Below are 14118 nucleotides of genomic sequence, written 5' to 3' on the forward strand. Positions count from 1 at the left end.
CAGTTGCATTTCTATACACAAATAATGAAGCAGCAGAAAGACAAATCAAAGAATTAATCACATTTACAATTGCCCCAAAAACCGTAACATACCGAGGAATAAACCTAACCAAAGAGGTAAAGTATCTATGCACTGAAAAATATAGAAAGCTATGAAATAAAGAAGACACAAAGAAATGGAAAAACATTCCATGGTGATGTATTGGAAGGATAAATATTGTTGAAATGCTGATAATACCCAAAGCAATCTACACATTCAATTCAATCCCTGTCAAAAGAGCACTAGCACTTTGCAAAGGGCTAGAACAAACAATTCTATAAGATGTATAGAACCAGAAAGACTCTGATAGCCAAAGTAATGTTGAAAAATGCCCCAAAGCTGTAAGGGTCAAAATTCTGGACTTCAACCTGTATTACAAAGCTTCAGTCATCAAGACGGTATGGTACTGGCACAAAAACAGACACATATCAGTGGAATAGAATAGAGAATCCAGAAATGGACCTACAAACATATGGCCAACTAATCTTTGACAAAGCATGAAAGAATATCCAATGGAAAAAAAGACAGTCTCTTCAGCAAATGGTGCTAGGAAAACTGGACAGTGACATGCAGAAGAATAAAACTGGATCACTTTCTTACACCATACACAAAAATAAACTAAAAATGGATGAAAGATCTGACCTGAATATGAGACAGAAAACCATCAAAATCCTAGAGAAGAAAACAGGCAGCAACTCTTTGACCTCAGGCACAGCAACTTCATACTTGGCATATCTCTGGAAACAAGGTAAAAAAAAGCAAAAATAAACTATTGGGACCTCATCAAGATAAAAAGCTTCTGTAGAGCAAAGGAAACAATCAACAAAACTAAATGACAACTGATGGAATGGGAGAAGATAGATGAAAATAACATATTAGATAAAAGGTCCATATCCAAAATCTATAAGTAACTTATCAGGCTCAACACCCAAAAAACAAATAATCCAATGGAGGAATGGGCAGAAGACATGAATAGACACTTTTCCAAAGTAGATATCCAGATGGCTAACAGACACATGAAAAGATGGTCAACATCACTCATCATCAGGGAAATACAAATCCAAGCCACAATGAGATACCACCTCACACATGTCAGAATGGCTAAAATTAACAACTCAGGCAACAACAGATGTTGGCAAGGATTTGAAGAAAGAGGAACCCTTTTGTACTATTGTTGGGAATGCAAACTGGTGCAGCCACTCCGGAAAACAGTATAGAAGTACCTCAAAAAATAAAAAAATAGAGCTACCCTATGACCCAGCAATTGCATTACCAGGTATTCATCCAAAGGACACAAAAATGCTTATTTGAAGGGGCACATGCAACCCAATGATATAGTAGCACTATCAACAATATCCAAATTATGGAGAGAGCCCAAATGCCCATCAACTGATGTATGGATAAACAAGGTGTGAGATATATATATATATATATATATATATATGAAATGAAATATTATTTGGCAATCAAAAAGAATGAAATCTTGCCATTTCAACAATGTGGATGGAACTAGAGTGTATTATGCTAAGCAAAATAAGTCAAAGACAAATATGAAATCATATGATTTTACTCATATGTGGAACTTAAGAAACAAAACAGTTGAACATAGGGTAAAAGAAGCAAAAATGAGATAAAAATGGAGAGGGAGGCAAACCATAAGAGACCCTTAAATATAGAGAACAAACTGAGGATTGCTAGAGGGGAGGTGAGTGGGGTAATGGGCTAAATGGGTTTTGGGTATTAAAGTGGATGCTTATTGGAATGAACCCTGGGTATTATATGTAAGTAATAAACCACTAATTCTACTCCTGAAATCATTATTACACTGTATCTTAATTAACTTTGATTCAAATTAAAAAAAAAAAAAAAGGAAAAAATAACATGGAGACAAATAACCAGGAAAACACAGTGGTGTAAAATCTTTGAGACGAAAAGTAAGCAGTTCTAATAGGAAAGTTTGTAACAATACAGAACTGCCTTAAGAAGCAAGAAAAGTTTCGAATACCCTAACCTTACACCTATAGGAGCTAGAAAAAGAACAAAGAAAACACAAGATCAGTTGAAAAAAGGAAACAGTAAAGAACAGAAATGAATAAAATAGAAACAAAATGTTAGATCAATGAAACCAGGAGCTGGTTCTTTGAAATTATGAAAAAATTGATAACCCTCTAGCCTGATTCATCAAAAACAACGAGAGAGAGAGAGAGAGAGAGAGAGAGAGAGAGAGAAAGAGAGAACTCAAAGCAAATCAGACATGAGGGGGGAGAAATTACAAGTGACATCACAGAAATACAAAAGATTGTAACAGAATGTTATGAAAAAATACATTCCCCAAATTGGACAACCTAGAAGAAATGGATAAATTCCTACAAACATATTACCTACCAAAAATTAAGTAGGAAGAAAATTTAAATAGAGTGATTCTTGCAATGAAATTGAATCAATAATCAAAAAACTCTCAAAAAACCCAAAACGGAAGCCTTAGACCAGATGGTTTCTCAAGTGATTTCACAAGACGTTAAAAGAGTTAGTATCTATTCTTCTCAAACTTTTCCAAAATTGAAGATGAAAGAGATCAAAATTTATGAGGCCATCATTACTGATTCCAAAACCAGATAAAGATACCACCAAAAAAAAAAAAAATACAAGCCAAGATCTCTAATAAACATAGATACAAAAACCCTCAACAAAAATTAGTGAACTGAATCCAACAATATATTACAAAAATAATTCACCATGATCAAATGGAATTAACTCCCAGGATGCAAGTGTGGTTCAATATTTGCAAATCAATCAACGTGATACATCACATCAACAAAAGAAAGGATAAAAACCATATTATCATTTCAATAAATGTAGAAAAAGCATTTGACAAAGTACAATGCCCATTCATGATAAAAGCCCTCAACAAAGTAGGTTTAGAGGTCCAGACCTCAACATCATAAGGGCCATGTATGAAAAACCCACAGAAAACATCACACTCTGGTGAAAAACTGAAGCTTTTCTCCTTAGTTCAGGAACAAGACAGGGATGTCCACTCTCACCGCTTTTATGCAATGTAGTACTGGAAGTCCTAACTGCAATCAAACAACAAATAAATAAATAAAAGACATCCAAACTGGTAAGAAGAAGTAAAACTCCCACTATTTGCAGGTGACATAATACTATATTTAGAAAACCCTAAAGACTCCATCAAAAAAAACCCCTGAAAATAATAAATGAATTAGTAAGGTCGGAGAATACAAAAATCAATATACAGAAACTGTTGAATTTCTATACACTAATAATTATCAGCAGAAAAAGAAAATAATCCCACTTATAATTGTGCCGAAGAGAATGAAAAACCTAGAAATAAACTTAACCAAGGAGGTCAAAGACTTGTATTCTGAAAACTATGCAACGTTAATGAAAGAAATTGAAAACAACACAAGGAAATGGAAAGATATTCCATGTTCATGAATTGGAAGAATATCGTTAACATGTCCATACTACCCAAAGCATTCTACAGATTCAGTGCAATCCCTATCAAAATACCAACAGCGTTTTTCACAGAACTAGAACAAATAATCCTAAAATTTGTATGGAAATACAAAAGACACCAAATAGCCAAAGAAATCTTTAAAAAAGTAGTACAAAGCTGTAAGTATCATGATGCCATTTGAAGTTATACTACAAAGTTGAAGTAATAAAAACAGTATAAAACATAAAATGGTATAAAGCATAAAAGTGCACACATAGATCAAGGCAACAGAATAGAGAGCCCAGAGATAAACCTATGGTCATAGGGTCAATCTTCAACAAAGGAGGCAAGAATATACAATGGGGAAAATCTTTTCAACAAATAGTGCTGGGAAAAACTGTGCACCCACATGTAAAAGAATGAAAATGGACCCCTCTGTCACACCATACATAAAACTAAATTCAAAATGGATTAAGGACATAACTGTGATATTTGAAACCATAAAAATCTTAGTAGCGAGCACAGGCAGAAATTCCTTTGACATCAGCCATAGCAACTTCTTTCTAGATAAGTTGTCTGAGGCAAGAGAAACAACAAAAATAAATAATTGGGACTACATCAAAATAAAAAGTTTCTGCACAAAAGAAATAAGCAACATAACTAAAAGACAACCTACTGAATGGGAAAAGATATTTGCGAATGACCTGTCCAATAGTTAGCATCCAAAATATATAAAGAAATTATACAACTGAACACCACAAAATTGAATACTCCAATTAAAAAACAGACAAAAGACATGAACTGACGTTCTTTGAAGAAGACAGCAGATGGCAAACAGCATGAAAAGATGTTCAGCATTACTTACCATTAGGGAAATGCAAATCAAAGCCCTAATGAGATTAGGGAAAATCAAAGCCCTAATTACACCTGTCAAAATGACTAAAAAAACAAAACAAACAAACAAACAAAAAAACAAAAACACCAAAAAAACCCAAAACAAACAAACAAAGAAACAAAAAAGAAAAGGAGAAGTACTGGCAAGTTTGTGGAGAAAAAAGAACCTTCGTGCATTGCTGGTAGGAAGGCAAATTGGTGCACCCATTGTGCACCCATTGTGCAACAAGTACAGAGTTTCCTCAAAAAATGAAAAAAAACACTGCCACATGATCCAGTAATTCTAGTAATAGGTATTAACCCCCAAAATATAAAAAAAAAAAAACACTAATTCAAAAAGATATATGTACATCTAATATATGCAGTAAAGCAATATTATTTACAAAAGCCAAATTATGGAAGCAGTTTAAATGTCCATTGACAGATGAATGGATAAAGAAGTGGTGTGTGTATGTGTGTGTGTATACATATGTATATATTACTGAATGAAGTCTTGCTATTTGCAACAACATGGATGGAACTAGAGAGTATAATTCTAAGTTAAGTAAGTCAGTCAGAGAAATATAAATACCATAGGATTTCACTCATATGTGGATTTAAAAAACAGATGATCAAAGGAGAAAGACAAAAAATCAGACTGTTAACTATAGAGAACAAACTGATGGTTGCCACATGGGAAGTTGGTGAGGGGGATGGGTGAAATAAATGAAGAGGGTTAACAGTACACTTAATTTTTTTTTTTAAAGAGTACACTTATTCTTGATGAGCACTGAATATTGTTAAATCACTACATTGTACACCTGAAACTAATATCACACTCTACATTAACTATACTGGATTAAAAAGGTAAAATATATTTAATAACATAAATAAAAGGTATATATATTTAATACATATAATATATACATTTAATACATATAATATACCTAATATACATATATATACCTAATATACCTAATGTACTAAACATCATAGTTTACCCTTACCCTTAACATGCTCAGAAGGCTTATATTAGCCTATAGTTGAGCAAAATTGTCTAACAAAAAAAAGCTTATAATTAAGTGTTGAATGTCTTATGTAATTTCTTGAACATTCTATTAAAAGTGAAAAAGAATAATTGTGTTTGTATCAGTTGTTTACCCTTATGGTCATGTGGTTGACGGGAGCTGTGACTTGCTGCCCCTGCTCACCATCAGGGGAGGGTATTGTACTTATATCCCTAGCCCAGGAAGAGATCAAAATTCGAAATTTGAAGTACAGTATCTACTGAACATGTATTGCTTTTGCACCATCATAAAGTTGAAAATTTTTAAGTCGAACCATTCTAAGTTGGGGACAGCATGTATATCAAGATGATTACAGACAAAAGAACATTCCTGCTATGGCTATCTAGTAAAAGTAGAAGCAAACTTTAGGTCCTTGAGATTTGTTCCTTACAACAGTTTGGTTGTTCTGCTAAAGACAGGTCTTATTAACCAGACCACATAAATGCTGTGTATATGGTTTATTAGTAGTATTCATTGCTGGGTGAGACTGGCTGGCTCAGACAGGTTATTTTGCCTTATCTTAGAAATAAGACCATGGGAATTTTCTACTAAAACTTAAACTCCAGATGAACTATAAATGAAAACAAGATATGTTGAGGCTAAGAAATCACCATAGTACTATTTAAAATGTTTGTACCATTTCAATAGTATACTATTATTTAAGTTGGAAACATCTATCTGCAGAAGGAATTTTAAAGCAGTGATAGGGATCAAGTCAGGAAACATGTAGAACTGGGTTTTCCTGCTTTGTTGGGCTCTAATTTTTTCTTGATTGTTTCAGGCACTCTGCAAGGCCAATAGAAGTGGGCTCTCTGAGAGTGCTTAGAAATACAGAAAACATTGGAAATGTTCGCAAAATCTAGTTTCTATGCAGTCTTTATTCTCCTCATGCTCATGAAGTTACTCAAAATTCTCTTCTCAAATTAGAAATGTACTATGTTCAGAATCAATTTCAACTAAAACCAGTATAGATAGAAGTTAAGTAAGTTCAGGGGTGCCTGGGTGGCTCAGTCGGTTAATTAAGTGTCTGACTTCAGCTCAGGTCATGATCTCATGGCTCATGAGTTCAAGCCCTGTGTGGGGCTCTGTGCTGACAGCTCAGAGCCTGGAGCCTGCTTTGGATTCTGTGTCTCCCTCTCTCTGCCCCTGCCCCACTTGTGCTTTGTTTTTCTCTCTTTCTATGTTTCTTTCTCTCTGAAAAATAAATAAACCTTAAAAAAAAGAAGTTAAATAAATTCAATCCAATACATCCAGTTATCTCCTTTCACACAAGGAGATCTTTTAGGGGCAGAAAGGAGGCTGGAGAACAGATGTTGTTTAGATCACAGGGCCTGATCCTACCTTTCCCACTCACTCCAAGAATCCCATACTGATTAGAACCATCTGAGTTGATTCCACTAAATCTCAGGAGAACAGACAGCTAGTTGGGGTGACTTGAAGGACCAGTCTCAGGTGAGTAACTGGAAATAGAAGAGAAGGTTGAGAATGGAAGCAGAGTGAGTTCACAGAGCTCTTAGGCTTGTCAGCATCAAACTCACGGGCATCCTCAGTGAGTGGAGGTCTCCAGTGCTGAGGATTAGACACCAGATGCTAAGAAAACTTATAGAAATAGTAACATAACAGGATTAGCAAGAATATGTTTTACTATAATAGAAATTAAGATATCTTAATTTTCCCCCGTGTTTTCTTACTTTTTATTAAAAAGGAGCTCAAAACTCTGGTGATTTTGTGGGTGAGGATGTACGTTTAGGTGTATGATTGCATGAAGGTTTTCTTAAGAATCCAAACCTGGCCATGCTTTGACTTTCCATATTGGACATCAAGAAATGTGAATTTGTCTCATGATTTGTATTCATCTTGGGAGATCCACTGGCCTGGACCCAGAACAATTCAAAGACTGGTATCTTGGTGATACAGAAATACTGGTCCCCTAGGTCTATGTGGCCCTAGTCACAATTTATTTTTCTTGGTGGCAGACACTGGCCAAAATCTGTAATTGAAAGAATAATCTCTGCCCAGAGAATTCCCAACCCCAGAAAACTCTGAGCAGCAGAGGCTTCTACAATTTCATGTCTCTTGTCCAGACTGTAAAAAAACTACACAATAAATACAAAAAAACCAGCAAGAAAGCTAGCAAACCAACAAATCACTGAATAGAATTTTAAGAATGAATGCATGAATCATATGTGTGGTTTGGTACTCTAGAAACTCAAGGGAGTTTATTTTACAGCCCATTCCCTGATAGAGTAATAGACAAATTATGCCCTCAGATTCATAAATTATATCACTTACATCCCAATACCCTCTGAGTGGCTGTTGTAACACAGTCTTCATTCAGGTAGAAATAATCCTGGCAAAACAAGCTGAAAGAAGCACTGCTTATCTTATTTTCTCTACTTCTGAATGCCAGAGTTGGGACTTTTTATCAGATAGGATGTTCTTGATTCAGGTGTCTAAACATACACTCAGAAGGTAATTTCTAATTTGAGGCTGGATTAAGATTTACTTATTCCAGAAGCAAGCATCTATAGCAGCTTGAAGGCATTTTTCTAGGTGGTTAACAAAAATGAATTTCCTTAATATTCATAACAGCTTTTTGACAAAAGGTACTTTTGTGGTTTCTTTTACAGATGAAGGAGTTGCCCATGTTTCCCCAGCGGGTACATGGCAAAGTCAGGGTTCAAAACTGGGAAGCCTGATTAGTAGTACTTCATTGTGCTGCTTCACATGGACTTGCCTAGACTGCGTGTAGACGTGTTCTGTGGTAGGAATTACACATTTAATCATGTAGGTGACATACCAGAAGGTTACACAGTACGTGTGGATGGCCTCCACCCCTCACTAAAGACCACAGCCTTTGACCAATGTAGCGCTGAAGGGCTCTTGTCAGTACCGGTCCTGTGTAATTCAGAATTCTCAGTACAAATCAGAGAACTTGGTCCTTAAGCAGTAGGCAATCAGTTTCTTCAGGAAGTTTTGCTTCCTTCCAAACATTGCACAAAATTCTGGCTAGCTGCCTTGCTTTACCAACCTCAGGCATTCTGTGGCTTGCTAAGTCTCTAACCTGAGCATCCCACGTCCACCTGCTATTTCGTGGCTGTGGTTGCTCTACAATCATCAGATTCTGCTGTGCTAATGGGCGATGAAAACACTTTGATCTCCCTTTGGCCAAAAGAACTACTTGTTATTCAGACTCTGAGATAAAAAACTGATTTCCCATTCTACGACATGCTCACATTTCCTGGAAAATGTAGCATTGGTGACTATGTTTTGTAGAAGTGACTCAGAAGTGGTTTGGGGGAGAATTTCTGTTTAAACCAGTGGCATGTGGGCTACATTGTCATGACAGTATCATGAGAACATCAGCAATTAGGTGTTACCCTCGTCATAAAACAACCCACAGGAATAATAAAGGATTCTGAGTATAGTCTTTGTGTATAAACTTTGCAGGGGTACATACATATGAGAAGGGACATTTCCCCTTTGTGGCTCCTTGAGAAAGCATCTGGCTCAATTAATCTCTTGCTCCATCATTTTGACAATTTATTGGTTTGCATGGGTTTTATGGTCATTTTCCTAGTATAAGAATCTATAAAATCAGCATTATGAACTCAATGCTAACACTTCCAAAATTTGGGCCACAAAGCTGGCACTTTCCAGTTGGTTCTATATCTGCCATTTGATTAGCTGTCATTCGTGAATAGATTAGACTCACTTATTATAAGAATGATCTATTTAATTAAACAAAACTCCCATTACTTAAAGCAAGGGAGTTACTTATATTAGCGATTCTTCAAACTTGACTAGCCATTAGAATCATCTAGGGAGGTTTAACCCGAAGACCCACGCTGTATCCAAATCAGTTACATCAGTAGCTCAGGGGGTGGGATCCATTTGTCCTACATTTTGAAGTACCCCCCAGGAGATTCCAATAAGTAGCTGAGTTCGGGAACTACTGAATTAGGAGGTTTTAAAATATATTATTTAATAAAACTTACCATAATAGAGAACACTTGTTATATTTTTACCTGCTACATTCTAGGTACTGCTGTAAGCATTTTATGAATATAAACCCAATTAATTCTCACTATGACCCTATGGTACTATCGTTACCTCGGTGTTACAGTTGATGGAAACAGCGGACAGAAATTAAGTGACTTGTTCAAAATCACCCACGTGAAAAAGCAGCAGAGTAATGCTTTTTGCTCCGTCATTTTGTCTCTTAACCCTTATATTATTCTGCCTGTTAAGTTTTTATGTTTTTAAATAGACCAGTTGTGCAGCAGCAGCAGCAGGCACACTTCTGGGTGCTTTTTTACATACAGAAATACATTGCTGGTAATGAAAACTTCCTCAATAAATGCTAGTCTTATTGGTAACTGCTTGATCTATTGCTTATTGTTCTGGTCTCAGAATAAACCTCTTTTCAAATGTTTATAGAACTGACATTGAACCTTATATCATGTACCAGGAACTTTAGCTTAAAATCATTTGTTAATATTGGCAATGTGCATTGCTATGAAAATCTCATTAATATAGTTGTACTGCCTTTCATTCTCTTAAACAAACAAATGATTCTTCCCCCTTCTAAACAAAGAAAGGAGTCTCTTGCTGTCCCCCGAGTGCCGCTGTTACAGAACATGAGGAGTGTTCCCCAATAGCCCTCTCCTATGTTGTGAACATTCTTACCCCATGCTAATAGTCTCTCCAACGTTCCTGATTTACCTCCTTTCAGCTTTCTGGACACCCAAGTTCAGCACAGGAACAAACTGCTCATGAACCCACAAGATCCAGGGAGAACTTACCTTCCTCTGATGTGCAGCTGGAGGAGGAAGAGAGATGTTCTCCCAGCCCTAGGCCCCAAGAAGCGGGGGAAGCCTCCATTACCTTCTCCCTAGAACCTATTTCCACTCTGCCTTATAATGATCATCAGAGCCTTGCTTATATGGGGCACATTTGAGGACATGCAGCTGGAGCCACTTAACTGTAGCTAATGCCACTTGAGCCTAGCCGGAGGCTCTGAATCTTTCCTCCATGAGGAGCATTAAAAGATCATTGTAAAGTTGGCATATCCATAGTCATTGGTCAGATAGACTGTTGACTTACTTCTGTGATCACATCTTTCTTTATATTTTAGTTTTAAGAACTGTGTCTCTATTTTTCTCTTCTATACACTTACCTTCACATTATAGCTTCTGATGCAGTCCCCAAACTAAGATAATGGCACTTTCTTATTCGCTTTCACCCCCCTGGGGTCTGTACTCAGAGCCCCTAACTATAGCCCCCAGCCTGGACTGGCCACCAGCAGCCAGATCTCGCTGATGCTGTCAGGCTCTCATGGCCCTCAGCCTCTCAGAATCTATTTGCCAATCTCCCCAGATGTTTTGTTGTTGTTGTTGTTGTTGGTGGTGGTGGTGGTGGTGGTGGTGGTGGTGGTGTTTTCTTTATTGCCAGCTGCTGAGACTTGTCCCAGTGACCTTTTGTGCCTCTTCAATTCTGGTGTGCTTCTGCTCTTTGGTCTTTTTTAGCCTGATCCATCCCATGTGCCATATAAGCCCGGGGTTTGGCAGCCTTCTCTCCACTGGAGAATGGGGTTTGTGATAAATTATATGCACATGGAATTTTGTTTTTACTGAGCTATGTCACAGGATTCTAGCATTTTTTTCCCCACCTGTCTCAGGATGGCTGGCAAAGATGTATCCTTTATTAAAGGGGCCAGGTTCTTTTCAGTAAAACATTTTAAACATCATTGTCCATCTGACCTCCACCCCAAGCTCATCCTCCCTTCACCCCTGCACATCCCTCCTCATATCCACTATCTATCAATTTCAATTCCTATTCCTCAGGCTGTGGCTGCATATTAGATTCACCTGAATCACTTTTTAATTAAATAAGGATCTCTGCAGACAGGGCCTTGGCAGTGGTGGTATTATGGGCTCTTCAGATGATTCTAATGTACCTCTAAGCCTGACTTAGGAAAATAGGTTTCTGTTCTTTTATATGAAGGCCAAAAGGCTCTGTCTCCCAGAATTGCACTGTATCCAATTTATCATTTTATCCCTAATATATAACATAGCATGTAGCATATCTTTGAAACAATGTATATTTGATGAATAAATAAATATTCTGAAATGTGTTTGACTTTTTCCTGAGGCTAAAGGCCATGATTCCTGTTCACTAAACCTAACTGGCTAGAAAATTGAAACAAATACATTCCAAGTGTGTTTACATCCAATTATAAACAATTTAAATTTTGACATTTTGACATTCCTGATTGTCCCACTTGTTAAATTTTAAAATATTTCCCACATATATGGATATATATATATATATATATATGCAGATATATATTTTTTTCATTGTAGGAAAAAAATACTTATAACCAAAACAAAGTAAAAAGACATCTGTACTTGGTACCACCCAGAAATAACCATTGTTAATCCTTTATCATGTCTCCATTTAATATGTACACACATTCCTGCATGTATTAGATCAAATCATACCTTGCTTAATCCCTAATATACTGTGTGCAATCTTAGTTTTATTAAAGTGTAACTTATAGACAAGTCAGCTAAACATTAGGGAGGTTAAAACATAAATGTCAAAGTTCCCTAGAAGGACCCTAAGACTTTTTTAACATTCAGCTACAATATTAGTCTTGTGTTCCACTAGCGGTCAAATCCACAAACATTTGTGTTTGTAAAAATGAACCCAGGACAGTATAAAATATAAAAAGTTACTCCTCAGTGACTACAGATTGGGACAAAAAAGTATTTTAATGAAAAGTAAAACATTTCCCGAGGGGTTTGAGTCTTAAATGTATAACATTCTTTCAAACCTGTTCCTACTTTAAAAATTTTGACAGAAAAAAAAATCACAATAACTAAAGCTTATCTACCACTCTTTTTTAGGAACTGTACTAAACATTTTACATGAGTTACTTTGTTTACTGCTTCTCCGTAGAAGCGTTCAGTAGTTATTAAAATCCCCAGATTATAGTCTAGGAAACTGAGGCTTAGATAAGTTAAGAAAGCCATCTGACTTCTGCAGTTAGTAACAGAGCTGAGATTCATGGGTAAATAGGTTATGCCCTGACCAGTGTTCTGCTGTTAGTCTAGCAACACAAAAAAATATGTAGTGTTTGGACAAAACTTGTTTTTACTAAAAATCTATGTTGCTTATCTCCCTTCCTTTATTACATCACTCTAGAATTTAACTGGCCTCAAATTTAAGGCTTAAAATCCCCATTTTCCTTCTTGGGGAAGTTAAGAATTTACTCATGTCTAATCTATACTGTTTGTCTTCTTATTTCCTAAAGATTTTCAGTAGCAGTTCCTCCGCCACACCAGTTGTTAGTCCTTCTCATACTATAAGCTTACCAGTCTGTTGCTGACTCCATGCACATTTGGAGGGGTTCACTTGAACAGTAGGACAACGCAGTTGAGCCCCTTAACTTGTCTCCGTGGTTAAGTATATCCTTAAGTGTTTTATTCTTCTTGATGATATTGTAAATCAATTTTTGTATTGTTTTCTTAATTTCCTTTTCAGATTGTTCATTACTAGTGCTTAGAGGCACAACACAATTGGTTTTTGTGTGTTTATTTTGTATACTGCAACTTTGCTGAAAGGTTCAATCTTACCTTTTTTTTGGTGTAGAATCGTTAAATACATTTTTTTAAAGGCATAAGGTATCTCCAATTTTCTTTTATGGTAATTAAGATGAATATAAAAATATCAAATATACACAGTTACATGATCTCATTTCCAAATTAGTGGATCTAGCTTTTACTTGTTCAACTTCTTGCTCTCAAAATAGAAAAAAAAAATTCTTTCTGTCTCTATCTTTCTGTTGCTCTTTTTTTTTTCTTTTTGGCTATAAGAACTTTTCACAAAAATTAGTTTATTATAGGCCTTCCCCAAGACCACTCTTGTTAGATATAATCAAATGAAATTTCTGCTTATAATCAAATGAATTTCTGCTCTATAGTGGAGTACAGAATATTGATATTATGCAACCTTATAATATTCTGTGCCTGCTTCTTTTTGTTTTTTTCTCATGTGATACCTAATGCTATGTTGTGGGAAACTTAAATTTTGGGGCTTCTCATCCCACTTTAGCCAGTTTCTATTTTAAAAATTCAGACCAGATCATATGGACATTTCTAAACATCATTAACCGGGTTTCTGGAAGCTTAGGATTCCCACCTAACTGTATGTCGCATGTCCTACCTCACCTCATAGTCAGAGTTGACAACAGTAATATTCTCAAGCTTTCTGTCACTCCCACCCTCACCATCAAGTCTTTCCATATTGGCCAGAATTAAGAACAGAATACCAGTTCTACCAGATACCTCTTCCTTCTGAGTGACAGAATTCTCAGCCAGGTGAAGAAAACATGTACTACATATTATGCTTTCAGACTATTTATACCTTTAGCTGATGTCTAGTTAATCCTTCATCTCTGACAATTTTGCAATATTTTCTAAGAAAGACTTGGTTATTACACCCTCTCTGGCAAGATAAACTCTAGAACATTCCCATAAAAGCATTGCTTAGCTCTTCTTTTACATGTATCCATTACTTTCTGTTGTGGTTCCTACCCTAAAGGGTAGAGAGCTCTTCAATGCTTCTGCTTCACTTAGTCAGCGTGTGTTTTTGTTTGTTTGTTTAATTTTTTAA

The sequence above is a fragment of the Acinonyx jubatus genome, chromosome B1, assembly GCF_027475565.1.
Source record: "Acinonyx jubatus isolate Ajub_Pintada_27869175 chromosome B1, VMU_Ajub_asm_v1.0, whole genome shotgun sequence".
In the NCBI taxonomy this organism is placed as follows: domain Eukaryota; kingdom Metazoa; phylum Chordata; class Mammalia; order Carnivora; family Felidae; genus Acinonyx; species Acinonyx jubatus.